We start from the raw sequence: 17,401 nt of genomic DNA, 5'->3' as shown, positions 1-17,401 counted from the left end.
AACTTTGCTGAAAATAACGCATTATCCATCTGGATTTTTAGCAATTTCCACAGGAAAAATCTGAAGGACAAGTAGGACTCATCATATTTTCTCTTTTTTAAAATAGCTCTCTTCTTAGATAAAGCCTTTATATATATATATATACTTACTACAACTTTGGTCGAGGTGGCGACCAAAAAAGTCAAAACTACTGGCGAAAATTCAAGGCGAAACAACTCGCGGCAGTTTTACCTGTTCAATGCTGGCCAAAAAGTGCAAGTAAATCTAGGTTTCTTTTTTGCAACACTAGATTTATCTAAAGGATTCGTTCGAAATTTTTTAAATAATAGAAATGAGACCCATATTGTTGTACCCAGCGGAAGAGAAAAGCACCAAGCCGGTATTACTAGACCGACTGAAACCAAAGAAATGATCAAGTGATGTGAAAATCATATGCTATCATTTCCTTGCGTGCCATCTCATTACTTTCGGAAGAAAACAAGTCTTAAATATTTAGCAGAGGATCTATCACTTTCAAAAATGTACAATTTGTATGTTGATTGTTGTCATGGGTAAAATATAGCAATATATAAAACCACGCAAGCAAAGATATGTGTGATTCTTGCATCAAATATAAAAATTTTAGCGTAGAACAAAATCCTACGTTATTCCCATTACACATGGATCATATTCGCCGTAAGATTGCAGCACGCAATTTTCATGATAATTAGTCAACCAAATATAAGGTAATAGAGATAAATCAAGCTATGTTTTTGATGCTGCAGCTTTGAAAAAAAAATATTAAAAAGAAACAATTCGACACTGATGGTAACAATGTTAACTGGCTGAAAATAACTGTACTAGACAACTACACGTAAAAGATTATTCGGTTGAATTTTAACTGTCCAATTTTTACTATATTTATTCAAAATGATAACGTCAGGACGATAAGAAACTATAAGAATATTTATTTAAAATATTTTTTAATTTTTATATTATTGTAATATTTTTCCAACTCAAACGATATGAATGGACAGATTGTGCAACAAGATATAAGTAATCTGTTATTATAAATAACTCTGCTATTGTTAACTTATACCATATAAGCCTTTTCCTGGTGTACTCATTTTTAAAACCCCAGTAATTTTCCATATTTTTAATCACAAAACATTTCTTAAAAGAATGTTATGATGCAACGCCAAAAAAGATTACAACTGTAAAACAATTGAAGAATATCTCATCATATTGTTGACTATTGAGTGTAATGGTTTATTCATTTTATAGAGGTTATGTTTATGATAGATTTTTCCACAAATACAAGACCTCTTAGAGATGTGCGTATCGGATCTGATCCGGATTAGGATCCGTGAGTCAGAAATTTGGAAACGGTTGATCAGACTTTCAGGCGGTTAATGTAATGTTCAGGTGGCAGTTCAGTAATGTTAAAACATTATACGAGGCCGGTAAGACTTATAATGCAATCAAGGAGATGGATAGACTATTAATAGACATCATGGGAATAAGCGAAATGAGGTGGACGAACTCTGGGCAATGTGAAATAAACAATTATCACATATATTATTCATATAACCCCAACGAAAGGTATAATCTTAAATCAAAAAACTGCCAGACATCTTAAAAACTTTGTACCCATATCGAAAACAATGCTTCTCCTTCAACTTAGTACCTACCCAATACTAACTAACATTATACAGGTATATACCCCTACAGCTGAAAAACCGGACGACACAAGTGAAGAGACTTACGAATTATCTATAATTTATATTAAAACCAAACTGCCAACATGAAAGTTGACAGAGACAATCTCCATAGATAAAGGAGTGAGACAAGGATGCATTCTGTATCCAGTGCTATTTAACATGTACTCTGAGCGTATCTTCGAGCAAGCACTGGGACAATTACAAGAAGGCGTCTTAGTTAACGGAGTGCGTCTAAACAACATTAGATATGCTGGCGACGCAGTAGTTTTTGCAGATAGCCTAGAGTGTTTACAAGTAATAATGTGGCGCATATCAATACAAATCTCAATACGAATAAAACAAAGTACATGGTAGTTAGTAAACGTGAAATAATAAATATACATCTTTTGGTAAACCAACAGCCAATTGACAGGGTAAATACAGCTACACATATCTTGGTACTAATATAAACAGTCAATGGAACCACTCTACTGAAATAAAACAACGCATAGGGAAATGCAAGATCAGCGTTCCTAAAGATGAAGTCTCTTTTCAGAAGTCACGATTTACCACTTAGTACCAAAATCTCTATCATCAGATGTTATGTATTTTCGACATTCTTATACGGAGACATGGACGCTCTCTGAAGCTTCTTTAGGAAAGCTCGAGGTCTTCGAGATGTGGTGTTTCAGGCGCATCTTCCGAGTTTCATGGGTTGATCGTGTAACTAATATTGAGGTCCTATGTCCTATGAGTTTATTATGTCTACAATCGGGCTATTCAGAATAGCTGCAAGTAAAGTTAGGATAGGTATGCTGATCGCCAACATCCGGAACGGATAGGCACCGTTTGAAAAAGAAGAAGAGTACACAGCCTTGTCTCACTCCTCTACTTATCTGTTGCGCTATCATTTATGATTATCATCGCTGTTGCGCTGTTAATATCATTTTTGTCGAGTCCTTTTCGCTTTGGCCACTCGATTAGAATATTATGGTTAACTGTGTCTACAGCTTTCTCATAATATAAATTTTTTTCATATTCTATAAATATGACAAAAAGATTATTTTGTTGGTCTCGACATTTTTAAGCTAGAGTTGTGAAACGATACAGAGTTTCTACTATTTCGAAGACGTTACGAAAGCCAAACTGTCTACTACTCATATCCCCTTTACACTTTTTGAATATTCTTGCATGTATAACCTTTAAAAATGTTTTTAATAATTATTGTTACATGAAACTGGTTAATATATAGACATTACAGTTTTTTTTTTAGGTTTCTTGGTTTTTGGTAAAGGAGCATAGTTATTGCGTTTAAGTTGTCTTTATCTATAAGTTTAATTAGCTCGATGTGAACTTTATCCGACCCAGGAGCTCTGTGATATTTTAAGCTGTTTATATCATGTTGGACTTAAATTTTAATATTATTGGAGCTTTCTCGCTATCAATTTGTGTTGGATTCTTTATTGTGTACATAAAAAAACCTTCAATATTTTTGGTCCTTACTTGTTTTATTTTAATTGGGTTATTAATAGGTTAATTTTTTTTGTCAATTTATCGGTTAGGTGTGTTTCTAACTTAACTTAACTTAACTTAAACTTAAACAACTTAAATGATTCTCAACTATTTTATATAAATGTTTTTTCTGCAATTCCTCTATTTTGATGCATAGATTTTTGTTTCTATATTTTCGTCTTCGTTTCATGATTTCCAGTATTTCTTGAGTTATCTAAGGATTTTGGCTTTCTTCTTTCTTTTGTAGGGTTTCGTTCTGTGTCTTTAGTTTTGCTCCACATAATATTCGTATTCTCATATTTCTTATGTTAATGTTTTTGTTTCTTAATTTATACAATTTAAATCCTCAGTACGTATTTTGTTTATCTTGAGCAACTAATTATTCACGTTAGAACTTTTGGATTTTATTATCTTTTTTACCCTCAGTTTCATTTTTAAGACAAGAAGGTTATGGTCTGATGTAACATTTGCTCCAGGGTAAGTCTTAACGCTTATAATGGAATTTTTAAATCTTAGATTAGTTAGTATAAAGTAGATATAATTTCTAATGCAATTTTGTTCATTATTCTGTGATGACCTTCAGGTATACAGTGTAAGAGGTGGTAATTGAAACCGTGTGGTTACTGTCCAGTCGGTCTTTTCCTATCTTTGAATTTAAATCGCCCACTATTATTGTAATTTCTTTCTTCCTGATGTATTGTAAAACTTGTCTGAGTTTTTCATAAAAATGTTCTATTTCAGCTTCTGATTTACCTGCAGTTGGAGCATACACTGGCACTATACAGGGATGAGTGCCTTAAGAACCGGCAAAATAACGCAAAAGATAGAAAACATAATACGTTGTGAAATAAAAAGAGATGAAAGTAGTAGAGGTGAGAAATTATCGATATTAACCTATAATTTACTTTACATTACATTAGAATTATCGAAAATTTCCCACCTTTAGACGTTAGCTTATCAGCTGGTTGACTTCAGTCATAGTAATACGTATCACGTAATGTAAGTAAAAACAGTTCAAGTAGGAGTATTTTTTTATCCAAAATTAAAGTATTGATCAATAATAAACTATGATTTGAGACGTCACATACACTCTTCTCAATACAGAATTATCATAGCTTGTTATTCTTTATTCGTCAACACAAAATTAATTATCAAATTACTACTAATTAAACTGTGTACTTACATTTGCTTTATTGCCTTCAATCAGTTTTTACTTTATGCGAAATTTAAAAAATGTAAGTGTTCGACGTCATACTTGTAATATTATGACTGAAGTCAACTAGCCCATAAGCGAACGTCTAAAGTTGGGAAATTTTCGATAATTCTAATGTAATGTAAAGTAAATTATAGGTTAATATCGATAATTTCTCACCTCTACTACTTTCATCTCTTTTTATTTCACAACGTATTATGTTTTCTATCTTTTGCGTTATTTTGCCCGTTCTTAAGGCACTCATCACTGTATAAATGTTCACATGTTAACATTTCTAGGTTGAGACTATTCATTTCCTCAATCGTTGTGTGCGTCTTTCCTTGTTCGAACAATATTTTCACATTCCATGTCCCGAAATAAAAGTATTTGTTCTCTATATGAACTATTATACGGACTATTTTTTCCTTATGGTTGTTATACTAGTCTCGCATTAACTAAACTTCTTGGCATGTCACTTAAAACCTTTTGTCAATGTATGTTAAAATTTGTGAAATTTTTTGTTAAAACAAGCCATTCAAAGTAACCACTCCCACGGTTTCTTTTATTACACAAAAATTCATAAAAAGTCTTTCTTCGTGATTTATTCATATTATTGAACAACATAATTCTCTAGATTTTTTAAATCTTCAGATACGTTAAAACGTTAAATCCATTGCTTCAGATTTATGTTAATCTGTTAAACAGACAAAACTTTCCATCTCTCGACATTATAAATAAAGTTTTGGATTTTTTATTTGCCTGTAGTTAATACACATTTTTAAAAATAACTGATAAGAAAGGTTATTGTAATAAATATTACTTATATTTACGCATTAATAAAGAATATTTTAGAGAATCACAGTAATAAGCATATTTTTAACATTCCCTTAGAAAAAAAAACTATCTAAAAATATGTAAAAGCATTATTAAAAACGTGTAAAATTTGGATCTACACCTTAGACTAGTAGGCCAGTAAATGAACATGAAATGTGACGATACCCTACAATTTTCCAAGTCACTATTTTATTATATTCTACTTACCCTTTACTTCAATTTTGGACTGGAGTTGGTTACTTTTATTTTTTAGGGGTAAAAACTGTCATTAATATAAAAAAATTGTATAATTGTAAATTAAGGCAGGTAATTGAATAAAATAATCTTTTATTGAAGTGACTGAATGTCAATTAACATTGAACAACATAATTTAAGATTTCATAACAGTTTAACCCACAAATCTGACCCCCATAGATTAGTTATAATTAAAACAATGTCATTGAACACCTTGTCTTCACTGATTTTCGTGGAAATTTAGATTTAGTTTAAACTTAAGTTCTACTTCTAAATTGGACTTTTTTTTAATAAGCAATTTAAACTGGTCAAATTTACAGATCATATAAAAATACGCAAATAAAGTATATTGTTAAGCGGTAATGAATAATTTTATTTGTGGTGCTAATTAAGGGGTGATTTTCAGACGTATTTACCAAAAAAATTGACCATTTTTGTTTTAAGCGTAACTCGCTTAGTTTTGATTCTATAAACTTAAAAAAAAAACATAAATAAAGCTTTTTGAAACACTTTTGATGATTTTCGTCCGAAAAGTGCTTCATTTTTTGGTTATTTTATGTTGAAATATTCAATATGAATTTTGACAAGAAGCTAATTTTCATGAGCTACAACTTTGCTTCTACTAGTACACCATCTAGAGTCTAGAGATTTTAAAAGTACACCATTTTTTTGTTTTTTTTTATAAGCTACATTTTTGCTAAAACATTTTTTTAGAAATACTTTTTAAGTTATTTGTAAAAATCCATCTGCAAACGTGGTTTTTATTTTGAAAAATTAACATTTTCACTCACAAATAACTCAAAAAATATTGACTTAGTGAAAAAACTATATACAATAAAAGTTGCTTAGAATTAGACAATTTAAAAAAAGTAAAGTAAAGAGTGAGTGAAACCTAAATTAAAATTTTCAAGCAAATCCGTAGTATCCGTAATCCGAAGTAAAATAACACTCGAAAAATTACAAACCGGTCATTTACTGGAGTATAGAATACGCTGGTGTATTTTATCGACAAACAGACGAGCATTATATAAATTAAAAACGTATTTAATTTTCCTTATAAGAGTGTTTGGAAGCGGGAGGACCTACTTCTGTATCTGTTTCTTCTGTTTCTTCTTTAACAGATGTCTCTCATCATCATTAGGGACGACAATTCTTAATTCTGTTTGGCGAGTAATTCCTGTCCAGTGAAAGTTTGTCAGTCATCAAATTTTTGGCCCAGATTTTTCTGACGTCATCTGTATACCCAATTTTTTCCATGTTACTCATGGCTGTTTTTACTTTTATTTTCTACAGGCACCGATAGTGGGGTACACTTGGAAGGGTAGTTTTTATTTGTTCTCTAGAGTTATCCTACCCATCTTGGCTTTCCTATTTTTGTTAATGACAGCTCATTTCTAGTTGCAAATATTAACTTACGACTCAAAATAATTAATTATAAAATGAGGTCTCACTGCGATACTAAATAACATTTTACGAGACTGGTCATTTACCAAAAGTAAATACTGTTAATAATAATTCCACGTTCCAAAAATCCTACACTAGGAAATGCGAAGAATATAGAGTACTTAGTTTGATAACCCATGTATTTATATACATATACCCAATTTTATAAACACATAAGAAAAGGTCAACTTGCATTCAGAGAAGGACTCGGAACAAGAGAATCTCTTGATGGTAAGGATACAACAATATTATCCAACAGAAACCAACAGTGCGATTCAATAATGAACGGTACAGAATGTTGACAGTCTCAAAACATATTTAGAGAAATCTTGGATGAATTAGAACATGGCATTACAATAAATGACCAACCTATAATTATTTCAGTATTTTCCTTTTAGAAATATATGGGAATAACAAAAAGGAAAAACAAATTTAAGAATATAAGTTTTAATATTTATTCACAATTGATAAAAAAATTCCATGTTATACTCTTATCCTCAGTAGCCACCAATTTTAGGACAGCGAGAGGGTTGAATACATCCACCTACTATACCAATGTCATCCCAAATTAAACCTTGGTTACATACACAGGCAACGCGACAATCAAAACTGCAGGCTGTACGGCGACAAGTTGGATTTCTGTTTCTACAGGTTGGTTCTGGACAGCAAGGGGCACAACCTTGGTATGAATTTGCCGGACATTCTAGGCCAACTGAAAAATATTTGGCTTAATATTCTTACTTAGAGAATAATCGTTTAGAAAACTGTTTTTATTTTTACCATTCTTACGTTTCTTGTAAATAAACCACAAAATATAAGAGAAATTATTTTCCTAACATTTTGACTTTGAATAAAATATAAATATTATGTTGTTATAGGATTAAGTCACAATTATTGGTTGTAATAAAACTCACATTTTTAATTAACAAATGTTTGACGTTTTGATTTCCTCTCTGAAAATTGTTTTTAAAAAAGATTAATACACAAATTTTGAAAAATGCGTAAACAAAGTTTTTGTTATTGGTTATGTCATTTTAAAATTGACATGCCGGACCTCGATCTTCTGTTGGCAAGATCATGGCTGTACAAAATCTGAGGGTGATGTTTTAACCCTGGCAATATCAAATTCCTACTGCTTTTCTGTATTTTATGTTAAATATTTGTGTAAAAAACAGTATAGCAATAATTGTGGTTAAGTATGTAAATTTAGCAAAATAGATTTTGTGTTTATGTGTATTGTGAGCTGCATGTGTGTTGTGTGTTTTTCGACCTCCTATTACTCCGCTATTATTGGTATATTCTTGTTGTTGATTTCTTCTTTTAGTATTGGCAACCATGTTGCTGCGTTCTGCTGATGAGTATGCTATATTTTGCTTTTGCTGATTCTTTGTGTTGAGTACGATGAGGGCTGCTTTTTGAGTCTCTTCTTGTGAGTGTTTCTAGATAGCTTGTGGTGTTGTTTTGTTTTCTTTCTTAAATCTTGTGGAATTCCTTGATTATATTACAGTGGGTAGTTATTTTTATACAGAACTTTTGTTAGCAGGCTTTTTTCTTCCTGAAATGCATTTTCATCACAGCAGGTGCTTCGAAATCTATCATATGGGGATTTCTTTTTTTGATGTTTACGTTGTGGTTAGAGTGTTAATTTAAAAATATCTGTTAGTATGGGTTGGTTTTCTGTAGACTTTGGTTGTATACTCTGTCTCTTCTTTTGTGTATGTGATGTGTATGTGTATGTGTATGTGTATGTGTATGTGTATGTGTATGTGTATGTGTATGTGTATGTGTATGTGTATGTGTATGTGTATGTGTATGTGTATGTGTATGTGTATGTGTATGTGTATGTGTATGTGTATGTGTATGTGTATGTGTATGTGTATGTGTATGTGTATGTGTATGTGTATGTGTATGTATATGTGTACTTGTATGTGTATGTGTCTGTGTATGTGTCTGTGTCTGTGTATGTGTATGTGTATGTGTATGTGTATGTGTATGTGTATGTGTATGTGTATGTGTATGTGTATGTGTATGTGTCTGTGTGTATATGTATATGTATGTGTATGTGTAGGTGTATGTGTGTGTATGTGTTTGTGTATGTGTGTGTGTATGTGTGTGTGTATGTGTATGTGTATGTATATGTGTACTTGTATGTGTATGTGTCTGTGTATGTGTATGTGTCTGTGTATGTGTATGTGTATGTGTATGTGTATGTGTATGTGTATGTGTATGTGTATGTGTATGTGTATGTGTATGTGTATGTGTATGTGTATGTGTATGTGTATGTGTATGTGTATGTGTATGTGTATGTGTATGTGTATGTGTATGTGTCTGTGTGTATATGTATATGTATGTATATGTGTAGGTGTATGTGTGTGTGTATTGTTTGTGTATGTGTGTGTGTATAGTATGTGTATGGACAATAATTGTGGCTTAATGACAATACAGGCCTATAATAAAGAACAAAGAAAAAGAAATTTCATTCACAAAAGTGTTAAGAATAGTTTTGTTAGAAAAACTCTATTTTATTTTAAATGTCCAAAATAAAAAAGTATTTATAAAATAAGAAACATTTTTAATTCTAATTAGGTACTTATTTCTAAATAAAAAAAATCGTGTTATATATTTCGCAAATGACAAATTTATGGCAATTCATTGTTAGTATTACCTGCAAAAGCAACAGCAAATAGCGTAACGAAGCACAACACTAGACTATTCTTCATTATTTTAATTGTTTTTAACATAATAAGATAATATCGCTTATTTATAAAGAAATTTTTAACAACTAATTTATTAATACGATCTAAACGAGCTTTGCAGCTACTTTAAAATTATCTGGTTTTCCTAAAACTAGCAGTAAGCTAATATATTTTTAATGTACTTTTTTTGGTAATATTAATAAACTAGACTGATGTTAATTAATCGTAGCTTTCAAGTATAAGGTAAAAAAGCATTAGATACTTTGGTAATCAGTTTTACCATAGAACGAAGAGTTTTCGTTAGTGTCATAGTAACGTCATCGTGACCTTTTCCAGTATAGTAGATTTCACGAATTTGCGTCCCATTTTAATATTAGGAATAAAACCTCAGATTTAACAGGACCCTTAAGCTAGTGGGGACACAAAAGCGGAATCAATTTTTACCTACGACATATTTTTTCACCCTTTTCTTCTCTTATTTATTACCACCCTAAAAAATGTTGTCCCCTAAACCACCCATAACGGGGGCGATACTACTGACTTATTGTTCAAGCTAACAGAATTAAAAAAAAACTTTTTGCCTATGGCATATGTTTTAACCCATGATTTACTAATTTATTACCAGCCCAATAATTTTTCACCTCAAACCTACCACTAATGGGAGCCATTCCACAAGCTTAATATTCAAGCTTGCCGTAAAAAGATATTTATGATATACCATAGATTTCTGCTGGGTTGTTATGAATTTATTACCACCCTAGTAATTTTTCACCCCTAACTACTCCTTGTGGAAAGTTAGTACTTCTGTTAAAACTTAAAGTGAAAAAATTCTTTTCTTCACAATTTTACTGTATTCTACTAATAACTAAAATAATAAAAGTGTTCCGGTAAGCTTTTACTAGATTTTGACACGATGACAATTTTTCACCCCTGAAAAACAAAATCTTATTTGGAAATGTTCCCACAAACTTAACACCTTGACTGCGTCACGTATCCCCAGGAACATGTGCATTTCTCAACTGTGTTGTAGTAAAATTGGTCAAACCGTCGCATCTTGTGGTAGCGATAAAAATGGTATTTGTACGTCGTTTTAAGTGTAACAAATAGCAATCAATAGCAAATTTTTTAATTCTCGCTACTGATGTCAGTAATATGAGACATGCCCCGGAGACACGTGCCGCACATAAACAATTATTTATTGTTACTATGCGTCACAGACCCCGGGAGGCATGTGTCATTGCCATTCGTTTCAACTTGTTGGTGCTGCAATTTAACAACAAAATTAATTTAATTTGGTGAGTTAATATAACTTTTTTGCTAGTTCCACTCTGTAAGATATTTTGTATTTTTTAGCAGCTCTTGAAAATGATTCTAAATACAATTGAAAGCTCAAAATAAAAAATATTTACCTAATAACACCTTTTATTGACTCCAATCCATATAAAACGTATTTATTTTTTTTCCAAACGAGTCACAAGTACTTCTTTTTTTTTTCTTACTCTTGCAAATGAGCAAACAGTCAGTGATCATAAAAAATTTGGAGAAGAGTTTCAAACAAATACTATTTTAAATGAATTACATGATAATACAGAGTTATTTGAAAGTCATGAAAATTTTATTAATTAAAACGAACAACAGTTTATACGAACAGAAATAGAATACGAAATGGATAACGAATAGGCTGATGAACTCGATATGGAGAATGAGCAGACAGCAACTTAATCTTCATCTGATGCCGACAGTATCGTTGATCCCTTTGACAGTGACGATTCATTGCTAGATAAAAGTAATTTTCCTAAATATTGTTCATCCTCCGATTTAAATTCTTTTATTGATAGTGATGTCTAAATTATTACTACACCATATAAGCAAGTACCATCAGATAATATTGAACAGAGTGCTGTGAATAGTGATAGTGACGAATGGTGTCATTTAGAAGAAGTACGGCGGTGACAATTTTGTAGTAAGAAAGAATACATAGTTGGTATTGAACCACATATAGTCCAATAGACGTTTTTAGTTATTCCTTAACTGATGAAATATTGGATATTATTATTAATGAAACCAAAACGTATGCTGTTCAACAATTAAGTATGCGAGATCACGGATCGGAGCTGTTTTATCTTCTTTTGCAGGTTGCTGACGTGTATTAGCGTCATCAAATCTAATAAACCGCATGTTGTGTCGAAACCTGCAGATCCCCATTGAATCTCGATAGAGTGGATATGAATTTGAATGCCACATATCACTTGTATGATCGATGTTAGAAAATACACCAGAGCAAATCAAAATAGCCATTAATGAGTATAATTCTTGTACAGTAACATTTTTCCACTCTCGCTTCGAATCTGGATGCTCTGCGTTGGATGCTGCGTACATTGACAAAGCCTTTTTATTTGTATGTCGGATGATAATACATATCTACCATTTCTACGGTAAATATCTTCTTGAAAGTGTCGCTTATTGAAATTGTTACGGTACTTCGATGAGGACCACTTTGCTGACGTAATAGATTATGAGATGCAGTTTGATGTTGATAAAGCGGCGTTTTATTCCATACAGTTTTAGCTTTGGCTATGTAAGCGCATGGTATTTCCATTGTTGCTGCTTGATCATTTCCATCGCTTTCTCCTTCTTCCTCTCTCTCTTCTTCGATGTCCTCGTCTTCTTCGTCATCTAAAAATAAAAAAAAAATCATATTAGACCAAAAAAATATTTGCTGGTACAGTACAATACAGCTGGTATTTCTTGATTATCTACACTACATTCATCGCTATCAAGAGCCTCACGTTCAGGCAAAATATCATCCGGTGGCCAGTCATTGTCATTGCTGTCAGACTCCCTGTTTAATATTGCGGTCAAATAAGCTTCTCTTATTGGCATTCAATCTGAGACAAAATTCATGCATTATTCACTTTTTCAATAGAATAACATAAAGAAATTTTCAAATGAAGCACTGAAGAAACCACTGATATACATTTTGTTTTACCTTGCAAATTCAGTCCTAGATAATTCCTCCATAACGCTAAAGTATACTGCGTAGATTAGCCAAAACTCTACTAACTATAGCACTAATATGCACTTTCGTACTAACAAAGAACACTATTGACACTGCTTGAATATGAAGGTCTTACTATTGACACTGATTCACGTCTACTGTTGTGATAGCGTCGTAGGTGATAAGAAGAAAAGTATTTGTGAAGACCGGGTGATGTCCTCGAAAATCTGGTTTTCTCTACCTTTTGTATTTCAATTGCATAAATAATGAAAAAATCTAAAAAATGAGAGGTGGGCACCGAGGTACCCGGGTATGTAACAACGTTATTAAAGTTGGGTATGCACATATGGGTTAAAATTGCTCTTAGTTTAGTACGTGTACGTGAAGTCGACGACATTTTCATGTGGCTTAAAACGTTTTACGCGAAAAAGTGAACAGAAACGGCTGATTGGAATAACACGAGTCAGCAATAACTCTGCCATCTACTGCAATAATAACTCAATAATTTTTTCGTAGGTTAACACAGGTTTCTTTATATACATAATGTAATAAAATATAATTCTGTAAAATTGTGGCTTATCATTATATTGCAATAAGCGGTATCTTTACGCGGCAGTTAAAATGAGTGGCATTCAAATAAACTAACGTTTAACAATACTTTGAGTAGATGGCAGCACGTACATCATATTCTAATTTTATTTAATAATAATATTTAAGAATAAAATAATATTTTAATTTTTCCAAAAAATTTAATTTTCTGAACATCGACATTGTTGCCAGCGATGTCAAGTACTGGATCTTATGATCAGTAGAGTTCGCTCTCAATCGGCACTATTCTTCAATGTAAGTTGATATTAGTTATTAGTTAAAGTTTCAATAATTTTAATTTTCGGATTTTAGGATTGGATCATTCGATATAATTTTTTAACATGTTGTTGTTTATTTACCTTTGAGGTTAATTTTTTGTAGTATAAATTTGATGCTAGAAGTGACATCCGCTCCTGCAGCCTGTAACGCATTATGTATATCCCATTTGGACAATGAAGAAAAATGTGATTTAGATCTTCTTCTTGTACGCACTAGCAGTATGGACGTGTTTTAAGGTTAATTCGATGTAAATGAGTGCCAAATATACCATGTCCCGTTCGCATTCTTTAAGTCATGTACTTTAAAATGTATAATATATGTCTATATTGTCAATATGAATGAGTCATATAAAATTAAATTATTGAAAGAATTTTTTACCAAATACAAAAAGAAAATTTGTTTAATTTATTGATAAAACGACTTCCGAAGTGGAAATCGAAACGTCAAATAAATTTATTTTAAAGTAAATTGTGGCTTATTTCCAGTAAAAATAGTAAATTTCAATAATATGACACAAGAAAATAACTTCAGAGCAATATTTATTATGCTCTGCATCTTTTATAGTTCATAATATTAAATTTGTCTATATATCTTGTTATAATTTATCCTTTTTTAATCTTGCCAGGTTTTTTTATTTACTATTTGAGTCACCACCACTGTGGAAACAGTGTCACTTAACACTTTGACTGCCACACCAAATTCACTATAAGGGTCATGTGCGCCACACTAATTTTTTTATGAAAATGTATTTAAAATTGTTTATCAACATACCTTAGATACATTGCTTAAATAATTTAATTATATTCTTTGTAGTTTGACTAGTGTACGAACAATATACACGTGGCCTGGAAAAGCATTTATTATTCTACGACGCGTGTATAAGTACGGATACACGGTCTAGACTTGTATCTTATCCAAAACGGTAGCGTGACGTTGGCTTGTATTTGTTAGTTCAACTCTAAACGTTGCATCGTGCAGTTTATTTATTCCTAAAGGTAGTTTTTCTTGTATAAGAAGAGAGAACAGGTCCGGCTTCATGCATTATGGGATGAAATATCAGATATGAATACTGATAATTATGATCCATTTGAGAATGAGTCTGAAGTCTGAGTCCTGACTATGAAACAGAGAGTTCACAGAACAGCAGTCACATACCAACTAAAAGACCTCGGATAACGACTAAGGGTAAGTTTGAATAAAGATCAATAAATAAATATGGGGCCGTAACTGATCGTTTATATACTTATAAATATTTGCTGAAAATGGGATCATAAACAAGAAAAACAGCAGTAAGATAGTAGCAACAGAGATGGAATGCCTGCGAAGATGCTGCAGAGTAACAAGAATGGATAGGAGAAGTAATGACGAAATAAAGCAAAGAACATCAATAGAAACAGACATACTAACATATATAGAACAAAAAAGATTAAAGTGGTATGGACGTGTAAGAAGAACTAGCGACAGCAGATGGATAAAGAGAATAACCGAATGGAGCCCCATAGGAAGGAGGAAAAGAGGTCGACCCCGAAAATCCTGGAGGAACGAAGTAGACGACACCATGAGTAAGAGAGGCCTAAACGATGGAGAATGGAACAACAGAGAGAGATGGAAACGGTTGAGCGAGGGAAGGCAGTGAATACTGTAGAATCCCTAAATATATATATAAATATTTGCCAATGAAATAATAGTTATTTATGTTATAAGTACATATATCATGTTGTAATTATTTTATTATATTCCAATGAGCTTGCGAGAGAGGGTAGAAAATTACAAGGGCAATAAGGTCATGTTTATGTGCGAATGACACAAGATGTTATGTACGACTACATTTGAATGCAAATTTATATATTCTACTGACATGCTGTTACATTTTGTTTTTTTTTTTTTGTTTCAGATAGCAATGAGTCAGATAATCAAGATTCTTCAGGGAAAGACGAAAATACAGAGGATGATTGGGGATTAGTATTTGGCGATATGAAAAATTTTAATTTTGAAGAAAATATAGGATTAACAGAAGAAGTCCTAAACATGAAAATTGAAGAAGAATTCGCCTACTTCAGACTTTTTGTAGACGAAGAAATTATCAGCATTATTGTAGAACAAACCAACATATTTATCCGCAAATCAGGTGATTGTAAATAACATCGTTGAAGAAACCATCGGTCCATTTTCAAGACTTCATAAATGAAGAGACACAGATGTGACTGAAATGTATTGCTTTTTGGGGGTACTGATTTGGATGGGTCTGGACCATAAACCTAAACTGGCTGATTAATGAAGAAATTTGGATTTATACTGGTCAAAAGCTGTAGGATATATGTCTCGAAATAGATTTGAAATTTTGTTGCGTATGTGGCACTTCGCAAACAATGATTTATGTCAAGCAAAAGACAGACTGTACAAAGTTCAGTCCCCAGTAACTTTGATAAATTCCAAATTTGAAAAGATTATAGTACCAGACGAAAATATCTGCATAGATGAAACGATGGTACTGTTTCGCGGGCGTTTAAAATTTCACCAGTATGTGAAAGGAAAGAAACATAAATTTGGAATCAAACTCTTCAAGCTATGCCTCAATTAGGGGTATACGTATTACTTTAAAATTTATTGTGGTGCAGACAAAATTAATGGCATTTCTGTGGCAACTTAAGTAGTATTTGAACTTATGGACGAATGTCTCGATAAAGGAATGACATTGTACATTGACAACTGGTACACCAGCGTAGAGCTAGCTACAGACTAGACTAGACTAGACAAACGCACCTAGTAGGAACACCACGAAAAAATCGAAAAGGTATTCCGAAAGAAGTACTGGTAAGCAAACTGAAGAAGGGTGAAATTGTAGGAAGAGAGAGAAACGGCATTGTCATTTTTAAATGGAGAGATAAGCGCGATGTCCTGATGCTTACCACCAAACATAAACTAAATTTTATTGATGTTTCAGGTAGAATTGAAGTCAAAAAAAAGCTATTGTGGCTTATAATAATGCAAAAAGTTTCATTGATGTATCCGACCAATTGTCGTCTTATTCTACCTCTATTAGACGAAGCATTAAATGGTACAGGAAGGTGAAGTTAAACTACTTACTGGAACAAGCATAGTAAATGCTCATTATTTATATAATAAGAACAAAACTGTACCAGAAAGAATAGGTATAACATTTTTCAAAGACAAATTGTGCTTGAAACAACTTTCAAAAGGTAAACAAAGTTTTACACCCACAACATACCGTCAGAACATAAATTCATTCAAGCAGGTAAAAAAAGTCGGTGTGTAATTTGTTACCAACGAAATAAAGATGACCATGGATGACAGTATGCAATAAATAAAACTAAGCAAGTTACCACTCGGCAATCAGGTAATCCTGGGTTGACAGAGTTACTAATGTGAAGGTCCTGCGTAGAATGGGGAAAGAATGTGAAATTCTTATGACCGTCAAAACTAAAAAGTTGGAATATCTAGGACTGTAATGTAATGAGACATCAAGAACGTTACGGCCTTCTCCAGCTGATTCTCCAAGGGAAGGTAAATGGTAAAAGAGGACCGGGAAGAAGACGCATTTCCTGGCTTCAAAATTTACGAAAGTGGTATAACACGACTACCACTGAACTGTTCCGCGCTGCAATAAACAAAGTAAAGATAGCCGTGATGATCGCCAACATCCGGAACGGATAGGCACTTTAAGAAGAAGAAGTTACCACTAAATGCCAAGTCTGTGAACAAAAATTTCTCTGCTTAGAATGTTTTTTTGATAAGCACAAAATTTTGCCAAAATAGTCATTTGAGTATAATTTTAAATATGTGTTAATATTTTATTTAATAGTGTATTATTGTATCTATTGTATCTATTATATTATTAATCACAATAAACACTTTTATATCAAAATTAATTAGCGTTTAAGTTATAAAAAATCCGCTATAATTTAATTTCTAATAGAAAAATGAT

The sequence above is a fragment of the Diabrotica undecimpunctata genome, chromosome 1 (assembly GCF_040954645.1).
Source record: "Diabrotica undecimpunctata isolate CICGRU chromosome 1, icDiaUnde3, whole genome shotgun sequence".
Lineage (NCBI taxonomy): Eukaryota > Metazoa > Arthropoda > Insecta > Coleoptera > Chrysomelidae > Diabrotica > Diabrotica undecimpunctata.
This window is presented reverse-complemented; position numbering follows the sequence as displayed.